This window comes from Marmota flaviventris, chromosome 1 (genome assembly GCF_047511675.1).
Source record: "Marmota flaviventris isolate mMarFla1 chromosome 1, mMarFla1.hap1, whole genome shotgun sequence".
Taxonomy (NCBI): Eukaryota; Metazoa; Chordata; class Mammalia; order Rodentia; family Sciuridae; genus Marmota; species Marmota flaviventris.
Window position 1 is genome coordinate 179,675,192 of NC_092498.1, and position 26,513 is coordinate 179,701,704.

Here is a 26,513-nt window from a genome sequence, read left to right on the forward strand (position 1 = left end):
ATGCCATTCACCCATGCAACTTCACCTCAAGCTTAATGACTAAAAAAAAAAAGAAAAGAAAGCAAAACAAAATTTGAGCTAAAAAAAAAAATAAGAAAACCTAAGAAAAGGTTACTGAAAATATCAATATTAAGACAAAATGGGATAAATATTATTTTTATCCCATCATTTTACACAAATAAATAAGACAGAATGCCTTCTGCTTGCCTTAGCCTCATAATGACCTGATCAATGCTAATGTAATATGGGAAATAAAATAGTAGTCTTTAAATCTGAATAGCACTTTTATCCAAGAATCACAAACCTATTCATAAACACAAATCATTAAAGTATGTAATAGGGGTTGACATGGCCTTAGAAAATGATAAACAGAATAAGCAAGCATAAGGTATCTAATAATGACTTTATTATAAAGAGTAACAATATATTACAATCGTGAATCTATTAATCACATAGACACAATAATTTTCTCTGAAGCATATTCTGTATTCCAGAACTTTATGATTAGAAGAAAGGATAGAAGTAAAATGGCACACAAGAGTTTTATACCCTAGCAGTATACTACATTGATGAACTTAATTACTATGCACTATCTACTAGTTCAGAATATTCATTATAGCCACTGAGTTATTGGTCAGTGTAAACTCAGATTAAAATAAAGAAGAAAAAAGAAAGATAATTAGGAAAATACTACCTACCTAGGCGTATGTAAGAGAAAGTTCATACAGGGGGGAAACCATCAACTGATTCTACATAGGAATATATTTACCCATAAAGAAGCAATCAAGTATTTTAAAAAGTTAAACTTTATAAATACTGCTATCAAAATAAAAACTTGAGGAACATGAAATAGTGCAACTCAATTACATGAACTGTTTAACATGTGGACATACGGTTAAAACAGAGTGTATGGAGAAGGCATTCATACTGGCTACACAAAGGAAGCAAAGATAAAATATTGTAACTGATATACAAGATTTTTAAAAACTTAATGAAAGCACTACTGCATGTTTTAGATGGCAACGTATTAAGATAAATATGCAGGCAGATATCCGAAAGCATTAAAACACATTCAGAGTTCTGAATAGGACATACATTTGTAATAAACAGAGAAAAGCATTTAGAATTCAAATGCTTTTAAGATATAGCAACTCTGTCAGTGCCTGTGTTAGTAAAGCAATGCTCACCACCATAACACTTTCTAAGGACATGTTGTTGTTGGGTTTTTTTTTTTCCATCTTTTTAAATTCAAATACAGTTGGCTATCTCTCCACACTCTTAAAGTAGCACAATTTATGTAGCACATAGCTCTTTTTTGTCATGTCAACTCTTTGTTTTTTGGCTTTAACTGCAGGTGGTGTTTTCCATATATGAATTTCTGGGAATATGGTCTGTGTTGGCCATATAAGGATGTCTATTCAAGCCATATGTTTTGCTGTCATGTGTCTCATTTTGTCTGTCTGGGATGTCAGTACTGATTTCCACATCGTTTTTTGAATGGACCAAATTCCAATTTGTAAGAGCAGGGAGGAAACGCTGGGGCTGTAGCCCAAACAACTTTGTCAAAACATATATTGGAGAGGAAATGCAATATCCTGTAAACATTTGCACCTTCTTATCATGTATTATCTATAACTGACATTATCACAACTGCATACAGTTTAGGAAAGAATTCACTTGCTCGAGTTCAAATGTTTGCAGTATGCATGTGCATATAGCTTCATCATACCAGATCCCCTCATCCTGGGAGGTCATGGCATGGCCCATGCTAACTGCCTTGCTCTGAGCTGTGAGTCCCACAACTAACCTGACCCAGCCTTGAACCAGAGGAAGGCACACAGCTTCATGCTTTTCTCTGGTGCAACTCTCTGACTAATCCCACAAAAAGTTCTGATCCCCATGATATATTCTCACAACATCTTGTATTTCTCCTTTGTAACAGTCATCCCAGTCTTAATCAATTAACAAACAGGCTAATTATTAGTTTAATAAATAGCTCCCTTATTGGACTGAAATCCCTATGGTAGCAGAAGTCTGTGCTCACTGCCATACTACCAGAAATGTAATGCAGCATCCTTGTAATATTTAGATTATGAATGAATATATAGGAGCAAATAGCTCACAGTGTCACTTGAAACCAATTTCCACTACAAAGTGCGTTGACAATACATTTCAGAGATTGCAGATGTGAGGAGAAAGGAACAGGGGAGAAGGTGGTTATACCATTTAAATTTGAATTAAAATGAAATAAAATTTACAAGTTAGTTCCTCCATATTTCAAGTGCTCAATAGCCCCCATGTGACTACAGTTGCTATCATAATGCACAGTATCGCTATAGAACACTTCTTCATTGCAGAAAGTTCCATTGGATAGTGTTTACCTAACGAACTCCTGTAAGACAACTAAGTGAATCCAAGACCTGGTCAGGAGGAATCTTAATGGTGCTGAATGGCTATTAGACTTTCTAATAATGTCTGAATCAAGATCATTTTTCCATTTTATAATTAGCCCATAGATCTGTAAAGTTGCATGAAATTATACTTGTGTACTGCTGAACACAAATTTAAGACAACTTTCTAGACATGTCTGTACTTGAAAGGGTCCTGTAATACAGTTGGAATAATATGTTTTACTCCAAATGCTGTTTTCCATGAGCATTTAAATATCTCATAGGTGAAGTTAAAAACCACAGAGTCATTCCCACCCTTACCTTGGCCCCCACATTAAGTAAGCATAGCTGCCCTTGGAAATGGCTCTTTTGGAAGCTTTAATTGTAGAGACTTACTCAAACTGGGAGGGCATCCAGATACCAAACAAATAATAGTACACTGCAGAAAATAATGGCAAAAGGCTTGAAAATGTTACAGGAGAGATAAAAAGAGTAATGATAATGAACATTACATGCAGGGCTTTATGTTTTTGTTTTTATTTTTTTTCCCCAAATAAGTTGAGTTTCAGTTAGATTGATGGTGATCAAAAGTTGCTACCTAATTACTTTGGGGTAGATATAAATACCACTGGTAATTTATGATATGGTTTTAATAGACAAAGGTCATTATTACAGCAGAAAAAAACCAGACCAATGTTTTTGCTAGTTTGGGGGGGATCTAGACAAGAGCAACTGTTATAGTTGGCTTCTGGAAACTGACAAGATACTTGAACCTTTTACCCAGAAATATTGCTGTCAAAATTTACTTTTATATTAGCAAAAATTTATTGAACAAATCTTTTCAAGATGTTAGTATGAATCCTGTCTCTAACAAGGCACAATGGTAATGATTTCATCAAAACTGGTACTTCTATCTGGACCTAGATCCAAAATTGAACAGGGATCAGAAAAGAATTCCTGCAATTGCCACTGAGTCTGCCAGTGTAGAGATCTCCACCAGTGTACTCAAAGAGTTTCAGGATGTCTCATTTTGTCTCTCTGGCTCCAGGAGTGCTCTCCCAGAGCCTTCTCACTTGGGAACTTCCCTTCTGCTATCTCCTTTAATATGCAGCTTGATTTCGCCTCTTTGTCTAAAGCCTGCTCCAGCTGTTGGTTATTTCCTTTGATGCTCCATCACTCTACCTGTCCTGCTTGCAATGTGACATTCCATATTTTATAGGCCTACACCTCCAAACTGCAAGGCTGTAAGCACATCGTGGTTTGTTATGTATATATTCCTGGAGTCTCTCACTGTGCCTGCCATCACAGGGAAGAAATTCAAAAGCTGTTTTTATGAGCCAGTGCTTCTAAGAATGCAGCCTAACAATTTTAGGAAGTCAAGGCAGGTGCCGGGATCATACTCAGGGTGTTCTGGCTGCACCCCTCTGCAATTAAATCAGAATGGCTGAGGGTGGGAGCTGGTCATTCGTTTCTTAAAATTCCCAGGGTGATTCTGAGGTATAACCAGGTTTGGCATCCATGGTTAAGTAATGTTTTGAATTTAGGGAATAAAATATGCCTACTAGGATACCTATGAGGTCAAGTTTTTACCCCAATCCCGGGGTCACTTGGAAATGTTAAGTCTACTCTATGAACCAGCAGTAGCCCAAAATTTAAGGTGTGATGGTGCACACCTGTAATTCCAGTTACTCCAGGAGAAGGTGAGCAATGAGGCTGAGGCAAGAGGTTCACAAGTTCAAGGGCAGCATTGGTTACTTAGTGAGACCCTGTTTCAAAATAAAAATAAAAATGGTGTGGCTGTAGTTCAGTGGTAGAGCACCCTGCACCCCTGGGTACAAGTTCCATTACCACAATGCAGAAAACAGAAAGGAAAGAAGGAAGGACCGATGGACAGAAGGAAATGAAAGTAACAGGTATGTATGTATGTATGCATGTATGTACAGGCGAGCCACTTGTTTCAAACAAACTAAAAAGAGTAAGGGGGAGAAGCCATTAGATCACTGATTTGGTGAATAAAGGTATGCTATTTGAGAAACCATGATAAATTAGCATTTGGGCACTTGCTTGAGATTTACTGGGGTGCCAGAAATCCTGTGCAGGTATGTGATTTATCATCACAGACATAAGCGACTAACCACAAAATTACACATGGAAGTACAGTTCTAAAACCAGTCTATTATTTTCTGGAGCCAGAACCATCTGAGTTTCCTCTAATTCTTTTTCAACATAGTTGGGCATGCTCCCCCATCCCACCCCCACCACCAAAAAAAAAAAAACAAAATTCAACCTTGAGTGAGCTTCTCAATTTATTTCCAGACTGAATCACTGCACTTGAGCAGAACCAAAGTATTCATATTGTCTATGCCCTGGGGCCAATTGCAGGGCATCCCAGTCCTACCTACTGTGCCTTTAATACTCACAGGAAGCTCATGGGATTTTAATTCCTCTCAAGTCAAACACTATCCTTCCCAATCAACCTTTAGCCAAGGCATATCAAAATTTCCTTAGTGATGTGAATATTATTGTTAATCTTTCCTGGCTTCACTATAGGGAAAAAGAGTTGGAGGTTACAATGGGCCTTAGTCAAGGTCACTTTTGTGGGAACATCATCCAAAGGCAATATCTGATATTGTACTTCCATGCCCAACACCACAGGTTGCTAGACCAGGAATTGTCCATTGGAAAGGAAAGCCACCACCAGAAACAAATGCTTAACAACAATTAAATATGACTATAAAGCTTGAAATTTGCTGATGCAAAAGCAAAGTTCAATTCAAAACTAAAGCGCATTCTACTCGGACTAATGGAAAGGAGTTAGAAGCAGATTGTGATGGTTACACAACGCTGTGAATGTAATCAATGTCACTGAACTGTATGTTTAAAAAAATCATCAAAATGGCATATTTTATGTTACACATAATTTAAAAAAAATCAAAACAATCTTTCATCTAGATCTAAGATTGGCTTGTATCATGAAAATATCATGTCAACCTTCATGGGAAATAATGTGCTATGATGCATTTCCACTGCTTTGTCCTTACCTGCTGACTGCTACAGTCCAGTCTATGCTGGATAACTATCCATAGGATGAATACCCAACCCAAGGATAATCAACAGCAATGGGTAATGGGAGATCAAGGTCTCACCCACTTTGCGCGTTCTCCAATGCAAGAAGATGGTTCTCTTTTAAGGTTTTATACAATATAGAATATTACCAAATGAAGACAAGGAAGCTTTGACAAAACCCAAACAAAAAAGAGTATATTAAATGCAAAAGTTCTTTTGGGATATTTTTCCAAAGAGTAAAAATCATTCATGAAATAGTATACCTTCCTGTTAAACAGTTCTTAGGATTTCACACACTGATGTGCAGCGCTGTAAAAATGTAACCTATATAATAATTCACAAATTGACCACATATAAAGACTTTAGATTCCATTTTTTAAAACAAAAGAATTTTTTAAAAGAAAGACTTTTGAATTTGTCAATTATTTTTTTTTTGTGATAGTAATATGATAGTAATAAGGATTAAAGTATTTGCTTCTTATACAACATTAGAAATATCATCTTTACCTTTAACACATCATCTATAATTCTACTTCATATCATCTATTCCTACTGATTTTATATTAGGATGGAATTTTATATTATTATAAAGTAGAATTTTTAATGTATTAGAAATTCATTTATAAACTATATTTTATTGAAGGTTATATCTATGTATATGTATCTGACGTGCATGACTAAGGAATTATGTATTAATATACATAATGAAGCTGAATTTAAAAGATATCATGTATAAAAGTATTAAATAAAATACTAAAAAATAGCTTGACAGTATAGCGAAGTTATACAAGTTAACTATCCTGAAGGTGCCTTTCTTTATTAGTGTATTTATTGTGAAATTTTATTCATTAGATAACTGACAAGGACTATAAATATGCATGCAAATTTCCAGTTGATATGAAGCAAAAAGTTTATAAATAATGCTACATTATAACTTTAAAAAAAAGAACTAGAGAGCCTTGAGGCTATTTTTTAATCAAATATTTTTATTTATTTTGTTAAGACTTTTCATTTGTTATATATATATATATATATGTATATATATATATATGAACACATACCACAGGGGAGAGAAACAAATAGCATATTTATGAAAAATTTTTAGGGGGACCAGATTGTAACTATTTTGAGCCTGCATTGTTTTAAAGATGGTCAATACCCACTGTTTTTCTGTTATGTCTACAATTGCAGAAACACTACATATTCATTTAATAATAATAAAAACTGAACTTCTTATCTCTCATTGGAGGTAATAAGGCCCTCAAAAATAACTTTTTAGTTTAATTTGCACATAGGGAATTTGTCACTAAAAATTACAACCCTGTAAGCAAGGCTGACATATACTATAATTTAAGATATATAAAACCAAATCTTATGGCATTCTTAATAAAATTGAGAAATCCAACTGTTTGGCCAACATCCAAGTATGAATAAATGTACATATCTACAACATACATATATAGCATAACATTTGTGTACACAGATAATATTTACATGTCATGCAAGAGTGTATTACACAGTTAAAACTAGTCTACCACTGTTTCCATCAGAAATCCTTTATACCCACAGTTAATGTAACACTCCTCTTATTAAGCAACTCTGGTGAAAGAAAGGCTAAATAACATAAGAGGGAAAGTAGTGGAGAAAAGGCAAGGAAACAGATTTGGTTATTACTTCTTACTCCACTAGCTATCTAAGGGATCCTTCATTAGCTAAGCAGGATCAGATTCCATATCTATAAAATGAAGAAACAATCTGATAATCTTTAAGACCAGATAAAAAATTATCTACCTTTACATTTGATTTAAAAAATTAAGTTCACTTTGAAGACAAAACAAAGATACAAGGAAATTTCTCACATGCTATGCTAGATGTTTATCTATATGTAAGAGACAGGTGTCAAACAAACAAATAAAAAAAAAAACCACTAAGGCAAAGAGAAACTTTAACTCACCAGATTCCATCTGTTACATTTGAATTCATGCATAATTGATTATCCATGACTGGTAAGTTCTTTTCTCACTAGCCAACCACAGTTTTCTAAACATTATGTATTAAATCACTACTAAAGTAGACTGCATTTCAGAAACAGCAAGGCAGAATAAGAATATTTTAAATGAAAAATTACATGCCGGTTAATAATAATACAGCTGACCTATGTTTAAGGGAGAGAAATTTTAATCATGTGCATATTAAATATTAATAACCTATTCTGTTATTGTTATAATAAGGTTAAGTAGGCTTCTCCATGCTTAAGGAAAGAGAGAGAAAGAAGGAATGCATAATGGTGCAAAAAGACACAGAGACGAGAGACAGACATAAGGAAAATGTGTCAACAATAAACAAGAGGAAATGAGAAAGAAGGAAAAGATGAAGGTGGAAACTAATCTCTATGTGTCATTATGACTGCCAGAGTACTGGCAAAGAAGCAGCATCCTTTTATTTCAATTTTAATCATTTCTGAATTTTAATACCCGGCTCCTTTTGTAATTCTCCTGGCATTCCCCATATGCCTCCATCCCAGCCAAAACACCAGTGTAAATTAAATGGCAGGCAACCACACTACTGATGTAGTCTCCCCAAAGAACCTACCAGGTGACCAAAAGCAAAAAAGGTATGTCTACCTTATGGTCCCTGAGGACCTCTAGCCAATTAACTGGCTGAACATTTTTTAGTTTCTTTAATTTTGAAAAGAAGGACAGGAGTTAGGTAAGCCACAGATAGAGAATCATTAAAAAAAATAAAGCAAGCCAGTAGTAATACAATAATCAGTGACCATCAGGGCCTGGAAAAATGAGTTTGCTCTCACTGGCACTAAGGAGCATCACATGATTATTTAATTACAGCTCTAATTTTTGTCTCGTGGATGGCAACATATCAACAATTAATAGGGCAAATAGAGGAGACTGTGTTTTTAAAGAGACAGAATATGCATGATAATGTAATAGGTCACACAGCAGTGCACCACTTAAAGAATACTTTCTTTTTGTGTAACTAAACAGAAATGCCTGCAAATATAGCCCCACACATTTTAAAATGAGAGTACATTTTAAAAGAAATGTCTGGTGTTTTTTTTTTTTTTTTTTGGAGATAACTTTCACAGGATGATTGAACTTTTCAGGATGTTTTAGACGCAGCTAATAACCCTCTTGAAACTCTGGTGTTAGTTTTAAGAAATGGAGTGAAATCTTTGTTAATACAAGCACCCTGAATCTTAGAAAAGTTTAAAAACAATGTATGTAGCTATAGTAAAGAAAATGTATTTACACAAAAATTATAGCTGATATTTATTCAATGGCATCCTGGAAAAAAAATTGTTATGATAGGAAAGAACAGGTAGAGGTTAATCAGCCTTGGGCCACTAGTCGGTGGTACTTTGGCTCTGGAATATCAGAAAGGCCACCACATGGTGTCCTGACTGCAAGGAACTCAGGGGAGTACTCTATGTTGACTCTGCTACAGTTTATTACAACAATCACACACCAAAGGACCATGAACCTGAACAGAGATACTTAACCTAATCCTGAAGGTCAGACAATGGGGATAAAACAGAAACCCTGGTGCTTCTGTCAAAAAAATGACAGCACACATAGTTAAAGAAGAAAAGCAGCCAATTATCCAGAAAACTGGGGCATGTGTAGATTAAGAGCTCAGATAACCCCCATAAAAACAGAACGTGAAGAAGAAAAGTCTCTTTTCCCAATAAATCTTTATCGGCATGATCCACTTTCAATATTTATTCTATTATTATTTTAGTACTTCTTTCATGAATGGTTACTGTGTGCAAGCCACAGAAATCTAGCTGATTTCCCTATTTTACGTAGCACAGGCATGTACCTTATATTTAGTTCCTTTTTGGTAGTTTAATAACTTACAGAAATAAATAATAGTAGCACATAAGAGCTTGATAAAGTGGGAATCCTAAAGCATATTTGAATGTCATAAAGTCTACAAATTCTGATTAATCAAGAAAATTCAAAGAGTGAAGCAATATGATAGAACCATCGAAAGGTAAATCCAGCTTTAAACCCTTATAGTTTCAGTCAGCTGTTGTTTTGCCATGCTACAAACCACAGCTAAAAACCAAGTTTGAGATTTGAACAATGAAATAATTTTAGTAATACCATTCTGATCAGCTGCTCATATGTATTTGGAATATTAGGTTATACAGAATTGTAAAAAAAAAAAAAAAAAAAAAGAGTTGGACTCAAGAAACAGTGACTAAAATGATTCCATAAGGAGTATTAAGAGGTGCTAAGTCAACTCAATAAGCTTTTAAGCATCTTTTGTTGATCAAAGTCATCAAAAAACAAGAAAATGTGGGAATTTCCAAATACAACATAGAAAAGCTAAAATTGCTGAGGGGCAATAGTTTCTAATGCCACACGTAAAAATCATCAAGCCAATACTAATCGCAAAGAAAGGAAAACAAGAAGAAAAATTTATAACCCTGCAAAAAGTTTTAAAATTAAGTAATTTTGTATAAAAATGTTTTGATGATGCTGGACCAAAAATCTGACTCCATACATTCTAAAAGAATTTTTTTTTTTTTTTTTTTTAGAGACTAGCAAGCAGCAGCTTGTATGCAAGGAGTATACATCATTCTTTTTTAACATGATTGTTAATATACAGTTAACATGTCTCAAAAAGGCTGTAATTAACTGTCTACTGCTCTAATAACACTAATAAGTGCACAGTATTATTAAAATACAATGACTCCTTACAAACTAAGGCTGTCATTTTTTAACTTTTAGGATAATGTTCTAAATTGCTTTTTAGTCCTCTTAAACCACCCAAAAAGGAGCCCACCTCTAAGAGTTATTTTTTAAACACAGTTATTAAAATATTGTTCTTTCCACCCAGTCTCCAGAATCTGTCTACCATTAAACAGAATGTGTAAGTATCATTTCAATTGGTGAAAATACAAGGGAAACGTTTAACATTATTTTATCAATTCAAAAGACTCTTCTAAAAATTAGAACTGTAAACATTTTGATTTAGTACTTCATTCACTGAAATAAAATATTTTCTGGGGGAAAGAAAAGCTTGCTATATATCAAGAATCACATAGCTCTCTTGTTAATCCCCAATGATTTCCATTGTGTGGCTCACTGGAACAGGAAAATTCAGTTTCATTCAATATCAAACAGCTAATTATGGGTATGCTATATTCAAGATTACCTTCATATCAAAAAGTATCTGCATATCTCAGGTTCTATTTTATTCACAATAATTATTACAATAAAACATTTATAACATAAAACCTCTTTTACCTTAAAATCCTTAATATTAAAAACATTAAAAGGCCAAATTATCACTTACATGCTCTTAACAGCATATCAGAAACCATTGAGTAAAACTAAAGAGGGATCTCTAGCAATCAACTCTCCTACATGCTTGGCTTCCAGGAAAATTACATCTGAAGAATTCCCCATCACACAGAGTACTGACTACCTTTTCTTTAAATACCTCAAGGAAAGAAGGGCTGATAATTTCCCCTGGGAAATTGCTACCATAGCTTACCACCCAAAATAAAAAATGCCCACTGAAGAATTTTTTTTTTTTTTTTTTTTTTTTTTTGGTATCTAGTCCCAAATCCTCTACAGCTGAGAAAAACCAACATCCCCAACATAGAGACCTCCCCCGGACACTAAATGCCTGTCTCTCTCTGTGGCTTGTAGCTCTAATTCTCCATATGGAACTGGATGTAGGAACTTTTCTGGCACTTACCCTCCAAATTTCACAGGCTGTTCTCCAAATCTAGCTCTACAGAAAAGGTCTGAAAAAGTAGTCTTTGATGAGATGACAATGATGAAGTTCTCTCTGGCACTGCTAGCAAGGCAGAAGCATCCCCAAATGAGGAGGTTACCAGTTGCCTGTGAAGCAGCTGGACCATTACTGCAGTTCTGAGGGTACGTCACAAATCAGGTCATAGCTCTGGGTAGAGTCCACCCACTTCACCGGGTACACCGCCCTCTACTTCCTGCACACCTGGGGGGGAAAGGGGTTCACAGCAGGGGACCAGCTTGGGTCCACAGACATTCTAGTAAAGGCACAACCAGATGCAGCTAGACATCTGCCTCTTCTGCAAGCCTCATCTGGGGGACCTGCACCCCTAGGTACTCAAAAATGCATGCAACAATAAGCAGGCTCTAAAATGAGTGATGAGCATAATAAAATATTTGCACAGTTAAATGTTTCATCCAGCAAGATCTTTCCTCCACTGGAAACTGAACCAACTCTTAATTTTTGATTATAAGACACTTCTCTACTAAATGTCAAATAACTGGACTGAATAAATTCCAGCAGAAACGAGGGACATAAATCCTGGGGAACCGTTAACTAATTTTCACCTCTTATAACTAAACTGAATCACCACATAAACTGAATTACATCCTTGAAAGTCCATTGAAAGAGGTGATTACAATTTCTATTACGAAACTTAGACAGCAACAACTGTGGAAGTGATACAGAATAACTTGAAAGAATAAAAATAGGCCAATATGCTGGAGAAATGCTACACTACTAAATCTCACCCTGAATATATATACACACAATCTGTATCTATTTACTCTGAAATGAAATATCTGATCTTAAAAAAGACTTTTAAAAAAATAAACAGCAAAAGGTACCGTTGGCATAAGTTCAAAAGTACGAAATAATGTGTGTTAATGTGTTGATCACACTCCATGAAGACATCAAGTTTAAATAGACTTACCATTGAGAATCGCAGTTAGGAATGATGTATAAATCACCAGAGTAGACACTTTTTTCTTTGGTATAGTGAAGGAAAAGAAACTCGTGTAACAGATTTGATTTATATGCTGTATTAAGGCCATATTCTGCTCTGATGTCAATGGAATATGTGATTAGAGATTGACAACTATGAATAGACAATGAGTGTAAGAGCTTCTTTGATAATTTAAGTGAAAATGAGCATTTTCTCAAAAGTTAATCATGAGTTTGGGAATTCAACTTGAATGGGATTTTGATGTTTCAAAGGGCTTTGAAAGAGAAGGGACCTTTACTTTAAAAGAAAACAACAAATACACTACCATTATAAGAAAGTAGGAATCTATCTTATTTTAAGTATGGCAGGTTAACAAGAAGATAAATAAAAGAGACAAGAATATTTTCAGGGGAAAGCTAAGAGAATCAATCAATCAACCAATGAGCCCCACTTAACTCCATTAAAAACTGAAGCATTCCATCTAAGACTTGGAAGGGAAGACACTTTATCACAGTCATTATCTAAGGAATCAAATAGTTTAACCTATTTGGAACTTTGTAGAAAGTCAATTTAGCAAACACACTCTTGAATGTGTTTGAACATATTTGTCCTGAGGTTGCTTTAAGATGACTATTTCAAGTGGCATGCAGATTCTTTGGGGGTTTTGATGTTATAGTTGAGGTATGCAAAGTAAAAGTGCATAACATTTCTTTCAACTGGTTCTCACATGACAGAAATGAGAAGATGAAATTACTCTTCTTTAAAGTTTTGCCACTGGGAAATGATAAGCAAAACTCCTCTCGACCCCTACTCCCAACCAGGAAGAGTGTGAAGCCCCGGATTATAGCACAGGTAGATATTAAAATGGAGACAGAGCCGTTATTTAGTGGTGACAGGAATATAAATACGTGCACTAACCTATAAACTGGTATTTACTTCAGGAAGGTAAGTAATATTTTTCCTCTGATTGCTGAGCTGTCAGTTTAATGCAGCGTAAATAAACAGTAGGTGCCTGCTAGCTCGAAGTAGGAAGTGTTCATTCCACACGAGGAACAGATTACTGAAGCCTGATGCTCATCATGCTGAAACATAACTTTCATTTTACCAGAAAATATACCCTACCGTGGATGATTTTTCGTGCCTGATCTATTAATTAACTTAACTCTGTTCTGTCAAAATGTAAACCAATTTGTAAAAATCATCACAGAGTTTTGGAGTTTGAAAACCCAATCAATTTGAAAAGCAAGAGTAATGACTGTTTCATAATCTGATCACAAATGCTAAAAATGAATACTTAATATAATAAGCATAAGCTATGTAAAAACCAAAAAAAAGACAAAAACATTTAAATAACAGAATTATCTGACTTATCTACTTCAAGTCCTCCTCCTTTGCTCATTAAAAGCAACTAGCACCTTTAATATTTGGCAACCTTGTTGTAGTTTGATCTTTTCCATATGCATGCTTATTTTGCTCTGTGCAATATCTAAAGATAAACCATTCATAAAAAATTAAGCCACACTCCCTAATCCCAATAGAAGAATTCTGAACACTCCTGAGAGAAGTGGCAACTTTGGAGATCAGATGATGACACCCTTCCTAACAGCATTCATATAAAACCTGATTTTCTTCCCATTTTATGAATGCTAGAAAGCTATGACAATATATAGCAGCTACTTTTCCCCTTATATGTGAGTACCGAGCAAAGTGTTTTGTGGTATCATTTAAAATGCAAACTCATCTAAAAAGTATAAAAGGCAATTTGGGGAAGTTTCTATTTAAAACATGAACCAAATTCTGATAACTGATCGATAGACTATAAAGGAAAAGAGGGGTTTTAAAAAAGTTTTTTTTTTACATTCAACTAGAGTATGTCTAGACATCATCTAAAGATTGATTTCGTCACATGTATTTATGTACTTCATATTAATTGCAGTCATCCAAGACAACATGTATAGAAGAAATGATATATCTCTTTAAAGGGCTTATCTATGTATGGCTCTTCTGGAAATTTACAGAGCAGATGAGAAACCACTAAAGTGCTTTATAGAGTCCCTGCTGTATATCCATGTTGTGTTTAGCTTAATAGTGTTTGTAACCAAAAGATTTTTACAATAATGAGGAACAGGTGCCTGTCACCTGACCTTTTAGGCCTAATTTACAATCCACAACCTGTCACACACAAAAAAAATAATTGAAATTCTACTCTAGAAATTTCAGTCTTTGCTAATGTAACATAGTGTTTCTTAACCATCACTCAGCACATCATATCTTATTCAATCACAGGCTCATATAGCTGGCAACAGACTTCTTGGCAGAAATAAACCAACACTCATTTTGTTGTTGTTCTTGATTAAGATGCTGGGAGACAAAAGAACCACTTTTGTAGGTTATCAACCAAAGAATATATTAATTTATTACAACTGAACAAAAGGCATTCCTCTTGAATACTTTTACATACAAAGAACTATTATTTATTACATATTTCAGCTTGTGGGAAAGTGAGGAATGCATTGATTCTGGAAATAACTATTCAGACTTTTGGAAGTTCTTTAGGTCTTCTTTATCTCCCCTCCACCACCACATTTTAAGGAGCTAGTTCTTCAGGAGGGAAATCCCTGTTCTTTTTCATCCATCATTTGTATTCATTATTCAGAAAGGAATACAAAATTGAGCAGTGGTTTTATTTCTCTTGCATAATCTTGTTACATGTAGCCATAGTCAAATCTAACAATGCTTTGGATTTTGTAGGTACTGTTTACATTTTATGTATAACATGTGACTGAACATAACTCTACATTAAAAATATTATTTCCATTAGAAAAGAATATAAAGTAGCAGGAGTCAAATGTGATGAAGAATAAACATATTTGGTATATTTATAAAAATGTATAGTCATTTAAGATGTACACAAATAGGATACATCTTTTGTTTCTGTTACATGTTACATAGTATGCATACTGTTGGAAGTGTATTTAATAATGTGCTCAAGCAAGTTAATTAAAGTATTTATAACTGGTGATTGTGTTAAACACTTGGAAAGGTAGTGAAAGATACAGTAAGTTACTTCTGCTAACTAAAGTTGAAATTATGCACTTATTATAACCTTTTCTAACAATGTGAGAAAAACAGAGTAAATATATTAAATTTGTTTCACAACAGATGCTTAGGTTGTTAATATTTAAGATGCCTATTCATGCTATTCCTGTCTGCACATTTGTCAAAAATGTAAGCTTGAATGCTAATGTTTGCCAGCAGACTGGAGCAGCCAGTATATGAATGTACTACTGTTCTACTAAAATAATATGCAATAGAAATAAAGGACTGCTGCTAAATCATAGCACTAGTACCACACAAGAGATTAATAAAGGTTTTTAAAGGAAACACCTCAACCTTGGCTTTCTTCAGACTTAAAATGGGAGTTTATTTATTATTTATTTATTTACTGCAGCATCATTCGACTATAGAATAAATTTCACATTCTCAAAAAATCCACTTTAGATAGGGTGTGAATTTCAATAAAGTTTCGAAGGGTGAGTTACTCTGTCAACCTCAACAAACACTGTAAATTTCAGGGACTGCTTAGGACAAACCTGACACAGAGCAGAGGCGTTTTACTCATCTTGCTCCTCTCCTCTCTCCTCTTGGAAAAGTCAAGTCCTCTGGCCTCCAAGGATGCAAGCATGGAACCTCAGTCATTCGGGGCAGAAGGGTGGTCTCCAGGGAATCGGGCTTCTTTCTGTTTTCCCTGTCTCTTTTTACAACCAGGTGGAGTCCAAAGTCTTACACCATTTGCCTAGAAATTCGGTCTGCCACTGAGAAAGTTCACTGAGGAAGGGCGCTGAGGTCAAAGTTGCCAACCAGGGCACTGTGAGAGATGACCCTGTGGTTGACACTTGTAAGTGAAATTTGGCCCTCGTGGAGGCCAGAGCCAAAACCTCCACGCAGAGCTCTACACGGCTCACCTCTCTTGGTCTTTGGGGGTCATCCTAAGAGGGTCCCGCTCAGTGCTTTCCTCCAGTATGCACGTGTTACTTATTCCCTGGACCTGCCACCTGCCTGCTGTGACCCTCTCATTGTGATTTCCCAAAACCCGGTTCTGCCGCCCCGGGAGCTTCTGCAGTGGAGAAGCCCTCGGAGAAGGCCGCTGCGCTCCAGTCAGAACAGTAGAAAGGGAGACGTGCTGCAGACCCCGAGGCTGCACCTGTGATGTCCCGGCCCCGGCTAAGAGGGCAGCACTTCCTCCTGCCTCCAACTCAACTCCAAACCCGCATTCACGCTAGCAGCCCCTCCAGGGCCCACTTCCCCATAGCCAACGAGGGCTCTGAACATGAAGTGCTTGCAAACTCCCGGCTCCAACTTGAGCGCCCCAGTGCCCGAGCGGCTCCCGGGACGAAGAAGTTGCCACAAACTTCCCGGGTCCCTCTCCGCTGCCGCTTAAAACCAGTCGCGCTGGCAGGGAGCGGAGGAAGGTAGAGATGGATTGGGAAAGGATGCTGAGCCGACTCGCGATCTGGCGGGGGAACGTTTCCATCCCCCAGCCCATTCCACCAGGCACCTTGCTGCCTGCCCGGCTCCAGGGCGCACAGAGAGGTTCCCCCTTTTTCCCCTTTGCTTCCTTCTGTCTTTTTTCGCTCCCCCTTTCTCTACTAAAAGGGACCATACCGGTGACCTGAATGAGTTTGTTCAGCCAAGATCTGTCCGGCAGGTGTGTTAGTGTGTCCACACCCTGAGAGAGAACGAATGGCATCTTCAAGTCCCCCATCCCGACCGCTCTCCCTCACTGTACCGACCCACCCCTCCGGGAACCTTCAGCGCGCGGGAGAAGGGCTTGAAGACCCCTGTCGCCTGGCGCCCAGGAGAGGTGAGCTGAGCCGCCCCAACCAGGGGCGCCGAGGGTGGGTGATACAGAGAAGTTTGGATCGATTCCGGAAAAAGACAGAGACGTAGATAAAAGAGCATAAGCAGCATGGGGAAGGAGAGGCAAAAGAGCAGAACTCACTCAGGCATGAGCGTTGGGGGCAGCGGTGGCTGTCGAGTGCGGGCCCGAGACCAGGAACGGCTCCCCGGGCGGGCGCGCCGGCGTCGGACTTCCGAGGCGGCGGCTACTGCCTCGTCTGCGGCCGCCGCCGAGCTGCGGCTGCCGCGGAAGTTAATTGCAACTTGACTTCAAGTTGTCTTCTTTCCCCATCCGAAGTGGGCGTTTAAAGGGGAGAGCGAGGCGAGGAGCGAGCGAGCGAGCGCGCGGGGCCGAGGGAAGGAAGAGGAGAGGGGAGGGAGGAGATGTTAACGGGGGGGAGGGGGAGGGGGCGGTGGCGGGGGCGGGAGGGGGAAGGGGCCGGCGGGAGCTGCTCTCGGCTCGGCGGTCGCGGCGCCCGCAGTCTGGAGGCGCACCGGAGTGTCCGGGGCGCCCCCCGCGGGAGCCCGCGGCTACCCGGGGCGCGCATCCAGCCGCGGCGCCTTGGGCCCGGCACGCTGCGCCCCCGGGATCTGCGGACCCTGCGCCGCCGCCGCCGCCGCCGCTTCGGAGCTTGTGCTGCGCGGGCTGGCCGGCCGAGCGGCCAGGGCCCGGACCGCCTCCCTGCGCCCGCCGCGGCTTCTCCCCCTGGCGGTGGGAGCCTCGGCGGCCGCCGGCTATACTAGGCGCACTGGAGCCCGAGCCGAGCCGAGCCCGAGCCGCGCCGCCACCACCACCGCCGCCGCCTCTCCCGGGCGCCCTCCCAGCGCGCGGGCCGGGATTGGGGGGGTGCGCCGGGCCGGAGCAGCGAGGGCGGGCGAGGGGGCGCGCACTGGGGTTGGCGCTGAAGACCGGACTCCCAGCCGCGAGGGGTAAGTGTGGGCGCTTGGGAGTGCGCTTGGGGGTGCGCGGCGCAGTTCTCGACGCCCGCCAACCCTGCCCCCTCACCTCTCATGGGCCCCCACCACGGCACCCCCTCCTCTTGCCGCCTGCGGCTTCCTCTTGTTGTTCCTTGTTTGGCTTGGCTTTTGGGGGGGGGGAGAGGAGGGGAGGGTGTAGTGTGTGTGCCAGCGGAGTAGGAAGTCAGGTAAGAGGCTTCGAAGCACCCCCCAACCTAACCTGCGTGGGGTGTATTGCTCCCCACTAGGGGCATGTGGGCCAATTTATTTTTCTTGTCAATATTCGGTTGAGATAATCAGTACTAGAGGGCCTCCTTCCCTTCAGCCTCCTTCTTGGCATTCTCATCCCTCTCATCGCCTCCCCCCATCCAGGAGCCCTGCACCCCAACTGAGGAGCACGTGGCAGAAGGAGAATGAGGGGGCCCTCTCTTGCAGACCCCCACGCTGTACCTCAGTGCATTTGTTTCAGCATTTATCCTCATGGTAGCAGCTGTACTTTTCAACCCACTGGAAGGAGATGCCTAAGCTGATGAACAGTTTCTCCCAAGAAGCTGGGGGCAAAGAATGGAAGGAATGCAGATTTCATTAACTAGTGACTCTGGAGATGCGGGCTAGGGGAACCTTCCCAAATGGGAAAACTCCAAAGATTTCTGAAAGACCAGGATAACTGGAGGCTCAGAAACCCAGGTTAAGAAACTGGAACTGGATCAACCTTAACCCTCTCCCCCCTGCCAACCCTGTCCCCTAGCTCTAAGGAAGCTAACAGGTCTTTTGTATTGTGTCGCCTTTGGAGAATTTGCATAGAGTATGACAACAGCAAATTACTACTGTTTACTCAAAGTTAAGGGGATTGCAGAAAGAGAAAACATGGTTTTTTACTTTTTCTCTTTGTATGCGTGTGTTTGGCAAGGAGTGGAGTTGTTAGGTTCATGGCATGAACTGCAAAATGTCAGTTTATAACAATAAAGACTGTAAAGCCGCCTAGGTATATTTTTAGAAGCTGTACTTTCTTGAGTTCCTTTCACACAAGGCTTGCTCTCTCATTAAGTCCCCATAAATAATTGTATTTAGAAGAAAACTATAGAAGCAGGAAAGAGATTGCTAAGATTTCCATCCTGCCAGTGCAGAGCACTGTTTGCTGGGAAGTTCCTGGAAAGTGACTGTGGGCTGAGAATTCAGTTTTTCCTAAAAGCTCTGTTAGGTCCTCTTCTGTCAGATGCCTATGAATAAAACACGCTGGGAAAATCCTGATATCTGTGCAGTCTTATTTTATCTTTTACACAGTGGTTGATTTGCGTTTCAAGCTCTGGTAACAAACACATCAACTGTGCTGTATTTTTGTGTGGCTTTTCTAAATAAAGGAGAATAGCATGTGCATTCATGCTGCTTTCTGATATGCACCCCCACCTTCTATCCAGGGATATTGAACTTACTGGAATTTACCCATCTTTTTCTATTGATCATCATTTTCTGCAGAGACAATTCCAAAGACACAATACAAAAAAATATGCATTAGTGTTCTTTTGGGGAACTAGCCCCCCTCCCTTTTTAAGATACAAGTGCCCATCTCAAGTTCTAGTTTTATAAAGCAGAGCAGAAAGATACAAATGATTGCAATAGGCAAAACAAAGTAAAACACAAGTTTTCTTTCCTAGATTATTTTCTACCCCACAGGTCCAAGTGATGTCAAATTCTTCTGCTTTAATTTACCAAAATGCTGAATTGCTTAACCAATAGCTCCATCTGAGAAAGACATAGGTTTGGAATTGAAAAAAAATATATTCTCAGACTTTAATTACTGCTTATTAGTAATATCTTGTAACAGGCAGCTGATTCTCCAATTCTGAAAGCCTGAAATGAAGCTTAACAGAAATTTGAAATTCAAAAATAGAATTGCTGTTTTCTCACTTACATACTTATCTACATTCCCAAATTATCAGCTAAGCCCCCATAATTTAAAGTGTGATATACTCCCTTGAGTCAAACCAAGAGAACATTATGCCCCAACCTTTTGAATTTGCCCCCACCACCACCACCACCATAAATAGTCTTAATCAGAGAGCTCATAGGCTCTATTACAATACAGAAGTATGTAATTCTGGGTGCAGTGCATTCAATAGCAGAGTTTGAATTCTTGGGCAATAGCAGAGTTTGAATTCTTGGCATATAGTAGGGGTTCATTAACTACATACTGAACTAGGATATTAGTGAAATATTGTAATTGGCCATAAACTCAATACCACAATGCTAAGACCTTGTTTGGAAGAAAAGAGCATCTAACCTGAAAGTTATTAAATTAATTGCTATGGTCTGCATGTTGGTGTACCCCCAAGATTCATATGTTGGAACCTAACACTCAATGTGATAGTATTCGGAGGGGGGCCACTTGGGTGGAGTTGTCATGAGTGAGACTAATGCCTTTTAAAAAGAGACTCAGACTAGCACCCATGCTCCTCCTACCTGAAGAAGACACTGCAAACAGGTGCCATCTATGAAGTAGAGAACAGATCTTCACCAGACACTGAATCTGCCTGTGCCTTGAGCTTGAACTTCCCGGCCTCTAGAATTCTGAGCAATAAATTTCTTATGTTTATGAATTACCCAGTCTAAGGTATTTTGTTTTAGCAGCATAGACTGGACTAAGACAGTAAGATGCTAGTGCTACTGGATTTTTAAAACAAGTAACTTAAATGGTTGAAAGACAAGAAAATCTGAAACACATCAAATGTTCAATAATAGTAGCTAGTATCAAAGACTGTATTGATTATATTCTTAGAAGAATAGACAGTAAAATATTGCCTACTAAATAATATGAGAAAGATGGAAGGGGAGAGATAATACAGTATTGGCCTTCAGGGAACTTATTTGCTGGGAAAATGACATTAAAATGTGAAAAGACAACTCAATGGATGAGTAAAGGCCTTGAGTTGAAAAAAAATTTTTTTCTTTTAGATTTTTTTTTTCTTTTTAAAGCAGAGACAGTAGAGATCCTGAAGCTCTGGGTTGAAAGGCATTTTTTTTTTCTTTAAGATAATTTGTCATTTTAAACCTTTAGGGGTCATTCAGCATAGACAACTTGAGAAAAGGGAAACTCACCACCTACTCCCCATATTGGCAGGGATTATATCAACAGAATGCTTACTTCAGGGTTGAGCTCAATATATATTGTATGAAGAAATGAATAATTTCCACAGTAGTTCATTCCATCTTTATACAAATTATTACATTTTTTCTTATACTGCATAGAATTGATCTTCCTGAAACTTCCAACCATTACTGTTCTGACATTTGCAGCAAAGAAGAGCAAATCTATTGTATCAGTTAGAATAGGCTGTGCTATGCAGGAGTAACAATTCTGATTTTTAGTAGCCTAGAAACAGCAAAAATTGCCTTCTTGTTTATGCTGTGTGTCTATTGTAGGTCAGTAGATCAGTTCCATGTCTTCCTACCCCAGGTCCCAGGCTACTGGAGCAGTCACCATCTTGGATGTTTCATGTTGCTATGGTAAAAATAAAGCTCACTCTGGAGAGTTTCACACTGAAAGTGGCCAAGAAATGACACACATCATTTGGGCTCACTACTGATCAATTAAGACTAGTTGCATGGTTTCATGGAATTATCATATCATCACAAGACACTGCAGCCTAGCTTGAACCCAAGCATAGGGAGCAATGGTACCCAGCTCGAAGGACTGCCAAACTAGCAGTAACCCTTGTCCTATCACAGCCTGCCAGCTAAACTATTAAAACTCATCGCCTGTGGCTCAAGTCTTCTTTTCTCCAGAGTATACATTGCCAGAAAAGCCACCTGGCTATAGGGAGACATAATTGTAACTTCTATTATCTCTTTGAATCAAGTGTTAAACTCCTACCCATCACCTACATGTGGCACCCTATCAATTTTAAGTCACTCTTACATTTACAAATATCACATACATTTTATTTTCTTTAAGACTTGTGTTCCTGTCGAGGGTACAATGAACAGGAACTTTTAACAACTGTTATCTGAAAATGTCATGATCATTATCAAAATTTACAAGTTGATCTGGAGTAGTTACTTCCCTTATTGTAAACGTCAAATGCTTTATAATATCTTGTAATGCAAAAAATTCTGATGGAAGTATTTGTTCATTTATACTACCTTTTGTTCATTCAATAACTATTCACACTATGCACACCTAGTAGATGCCAGGCACTCTATTAAGGACTGGAGGTATAGATTAAGTATTCTCCTCTTCAAGGAACACATTTTCCGTTTGGGCAGATAAACATAAAAAGTCATTACAATACTTGTAGAGGCACCAAGTGTTATGGGAACACTTAGGAAGAAGCAAATCGAAAGTTCCATGGAAGAACTAACACTTGACCAGGATAAGTGAGATTCCTCTAGATAGAGAGGAAAGTTGAAGGGAGGATATTCCAAACAGACCCGCTTGGACAAAATTTGTTGTTAAGGAAAGGCCGTAAGGAATTCAGTGAGGCTAGAACCAAACAGCTCCAAATTGTGAAGGACCTTGGAGACACTCTCTGGAGTTGGGACATTACTCCATACATCAGGGATTGCAAACTTTTATACCCATCTGGGGCCAAGCATGGATATAAGCGAGCAAAGCAAAACAAGTTAAGACCATGAGCAGTGGTGGGGACTGCTCTAATCCCAAGAATATATTCTGTGTCTAAACCAGAAAGTAAATGCCAATGATGCCAAATGTCAGCTCTCCCAATTTCTGAAGAAATGCTGAAAATTTGGATTTTATATAAAAATTTTAAATATTAAATATTGACAACTTATCCACATGTTTAAGTATAATGGTAGTCCTTAAGCTGATTTTGACCTGCAGGCATGTTTTAAATAGCTTATGTATATATGTGTGTGTTTCCAGTGAAAGTCGAACTCTTTATTAAAACCACCAGAGTGTATTTTAGCTCTATCTATTCAATAGCAATGTGCCTATACTGTCTTGGGGAAATTTAATTTTAAATTTTTTTTCATTTTAAATTTAATTATTGTTCATTTTAAAATTTAGTCCACTAATCCTTATTCTTATTAGCCCCTCTCCTGCTTTGAAGTCATGTTTGCCTGCTACTTAACAATTAGAAATGTGTAACAATACTTCACACTTTCCTATAAATTTTAAAATATTAGAAACACTAGGTGTTCATTCATAAGGCATGCCTTATAGTTTCTTATAAGTTTTGTTCCTAGGGACATTCTAATATTATCCATTTAGTCCATATATTATTCTTATTTGTACTGGGGATTGCCCAGGGGTTCTCTATCACTGAGCTACATCCCCAGCCCTTTTTATTTATTATTCTGACACAGGGTCTAACTAAGTTGCTGAGGGGGGCCTTGAACTTGTGATCCTCCTGTCTCAGCCTCCTGAGTCTCTGGGACCATAGGTGTGTACCACCATACCCAGCCATATCTTTAGATTCTTAACAACTTGGTGGTACATGTCAACAATTTTTGTTCAGCTTTCTTTATTTTTATTATATAATTTATATACCATTAAACCACCCATTTTATGTATTCCAAGAGATTTCAAATACAAAGGGGCAGCATGGGCAAATTATGTTTCGAGCAGACTTGGCAGTAAATGAATATGTAGGTGAAACAGCCTCAGGTATTCAAGTACCTGGATTCTAATCCTACTTCAACTGGTTACTACCCACATGACCTTGATCAAGTCTTCTTATTTCCTTCTGCCTCAATTTCCTCTTTGATATGATGGAAAATAGCAGTGCTCTTCTCTAGGAGTCAATAGTACATGCACAGTGCTTCAACACAGAGTCAGTACTCAATAAAGACTAGCACTTGTTACTTTTATTATTAATGTCATTTATGGAAAAAAATCCTAGGATCTGAATAGGAATAGAAAAGTGAATGGACTGTGTTAGGAGTGGGGTAGAAGTAACTTCCTGGATGAGTCGATGGTGTGCTGGGGATACACAAGTCAAATAATAATTATGGCCTCTATTTCTGGACTAGTTTTCACTTAAAGATTTGAGAAGAAAATATTTTATTTCTATTAAAAACAGAGTTACACACTTGATGAAATTGAATGCGGCATTTTATGTGATTTTCTTAACAAAACACAAGAATCTTTAAAGACCTTTTTGTCTGTTGGAGACTTGGGGAGTAAAAGTGGGTACTGCCTCTGCTTCCTTCTGCTGCCTTCTCTGTCATTTTGGTGCAAATGTTTGCAAATACTAGACCACAAGCGCTAGTAACATTTACCTTCAAATTGTGTGCTGTGAAGGCTGCCCAATGTAGAATCTTTGCCATTACTAAATACATTAAAAAAAAAAACAAAAACGTGTTGGAGTAAGGAAGCTGAGTATTAGAGCATGCCCTTAGGGATATCAAGTCACCAGGAAGAGTTGAACTCATTTCTGATTTTCGTTCTGCTACTAAGCATCTGAATTGTTGATATCCATGAAGTTAAGGACCTTTGTTCTATTTCACTGATAATTCTCATATACATAGAATAAATAGGTGGTGGGGAGTGATCTAGATAAAGACACTTAGTCTTCATAGTTCTGTTTGCTCAACCATACAATGAAGAGACTGGATGAGCTGATCTCAAACTTCTGCGGGTGTAGAATTAAAATGAGAATATTTGTTGAAAATGCAAGGGCTCCATTTCCAGAAATTCAGATTTGAGGAACCAGATGAAATCCAGCATTCCAAATGGATTCGGAAGACAAATCCAACTTGAAATATAAGTTTTATTGTTGCTGTTGCTTCTTTTTTTTTTTTTTTTTTTTGTCCCTCCTCTACTCTCCTCTCTTCCTGTAAGTTGGAAAAAAAACATTGTAAATACTGCTTCAGGGAAAATTGGTTTTAGGTATGCAAACAATGTAACCAACCATATCTTGGCTTTGTTGTCTTTTGTGCTAACTTCTGTTTTAACTTCATTCTTAGTCCTGCTTTTCTTCCAGCTTCCATTCTTCTGACATAGAAACTCAGCAGGAAGAATATTCCTTTTTCACTTTACAGCTACAGAATGCTACCTGATTGTGACTGCATCAAATTGTGTAATGTACACATTCCTGTATTCAGAAATCAGCAGCTGTACCAGGGTTAGCAGCTGTGATTCTCTGTCTCAGCACCCTTAGGTCAAATGTCCACCCTTGAATTTGGTTATATAGCCTCCTTACCAAGATCATGTAGGCTAGGGATGAGGGTGGGATCATTTTCCCAGGGTAATTAGAGGTAAAGTTTTCCAGAAATAGTATAAGGGATGGTTTCCAGCCCAAACTATAGCTCTCCATCCACCTCTGACATATTTTTGACAAATGCTTAGATGATAATGGCCCAAAATGCTATGTTACAAAAGTATAACCAATATACCAAGATATTGAGCCCTTCAGCACTCAAAGAGAGCAAGCCATGCTTAGGAAGTACCTTCAATGGTCACTGTCCCTGAACCAGTTAATTTATCTGTTTACACTAGTGTTTGGGAGCAGATATTAAGAATTTTCTATCTTGCTTTGAAGGTGATTTACATGAAGGTGAAATTCATGCTTCTCCAGTCGACGGAATGTGAGAATCATCCTCACTTTGAGGTCATCTCAAACATGACATGATATTATTGCTCTGGCATCTTCATGAGAGAAACTTGAAGTCTGTTTATGTACTTGGAAAAACAACAAAAGTTCTCATTGTTGTACAAATAAGCCGAAGAAATAAAGCAAGACCAGCATTTGAATTCTGTCTTGACTTGGTCATTAGTTTGTTATTGTTTAGTGATCATGAGCGAATGTAGTCTATTCTATGTAATGGGTATAGCTTCAGCATGGACCTCAGCATGCCTGGTTCCTTTTAGTGTTTGGAGCATAAGTGAACACACATTATGCAGACAATGAAAGGGGTAAGCAGACAATAAAAGACAAAAAAACTTGGTTGACTCAGTTATCAGATGTGTGTTTAGATGCATTGCATATGAGCTTATGGAGAAAGTGAGTTCTGATGAATGTGTTATCGACCCATTTTCTTATTGTCAAGTAAAGCTACTATCATTTTAGTGAACACATTAATAAAACTGATAAAAAAAGTCTCCCTTTCATTAATCTAAATCATTAGTTTAGATTCAAATGGCTTCTCCACACCTCCCTCTTCACCCCATATTCACCTTCTCCAAAACAACTCAATGTGCAAAAGGAAGTATTTTTAAACAATGATCCTGAAATAGCTCCATATTCATATCGGGGATAAAAGGGACCTGGATCCCTACCTCACACCATAGACAAAATTCATTTGCAATAGGTTATAGAATTAAGTGCAGACTAAAACCATAAAACTTTAAGAGGAAAACATAATGTAACTTGGGAATACATAAAGATTGTTAGGTAAGCCCTAGAAAACAGTGACCATAACATAAAAAATACATGTTAAAATTAAACACATAGCCTTATCTGAAGGAAATCAGGGCAAGGTGTGAAGCTTAGAAATCCCTGATTAAATAG

At 38.3% G+C, this 26,513-nt stretch overlaps 1 protein-coding gene and 2 long non-coding RNA genes across 4 annotated transcripts in view; 2 read left to right on the plus strand and 1 right to left on the minus strand.

Annotated features, from left to right (window-relative positions):
• The window catches only part of Satb1 (SATB homeobox 1), a 98,083-nt gene extending 80,710 nt beyond the window's left edge, over positions 1–17,373 (minus strand). The window contains exon 1 of one of the 2 annotated variants that reach the window (XM_027923172.3): positions 17,189–17,373. The gene's annotated coding sequence lies outside the window, so the exon portion shown is untranslated. Of the gene's footprint in view, positions 1–15,779; positions 16,437–17,188 lie in introns of those variants that run through there. The other variant, XM_071619409.1, reaches the window with a different exon arrangement.
• LOC139707732 (uncharacterized) lies at positions 16,444–25,756 on the plus strand. The gene is made up of 3 exons (XR_011709190.1): positions 16,444–16,658; positions 16,895–17,050; positions 25,545–25,756. It is a non-coding gene; the product is annotated as an uncharacterized lncRNA (long non-coding RNA).
• On the plus strand, positions 17,746–19,293 carry LOC114081718 (uncharacterized). The gene is made up of 2 exons (XR_003580844.1): positions 17,746–18,015; positions 18,415–19,293. It is a non-coding gene; the product is annotated as an uncharacterized lncRNA (long non-coding RNA).
• Positions 25,757–26,513: the final 757 nt, after the last annotated feature.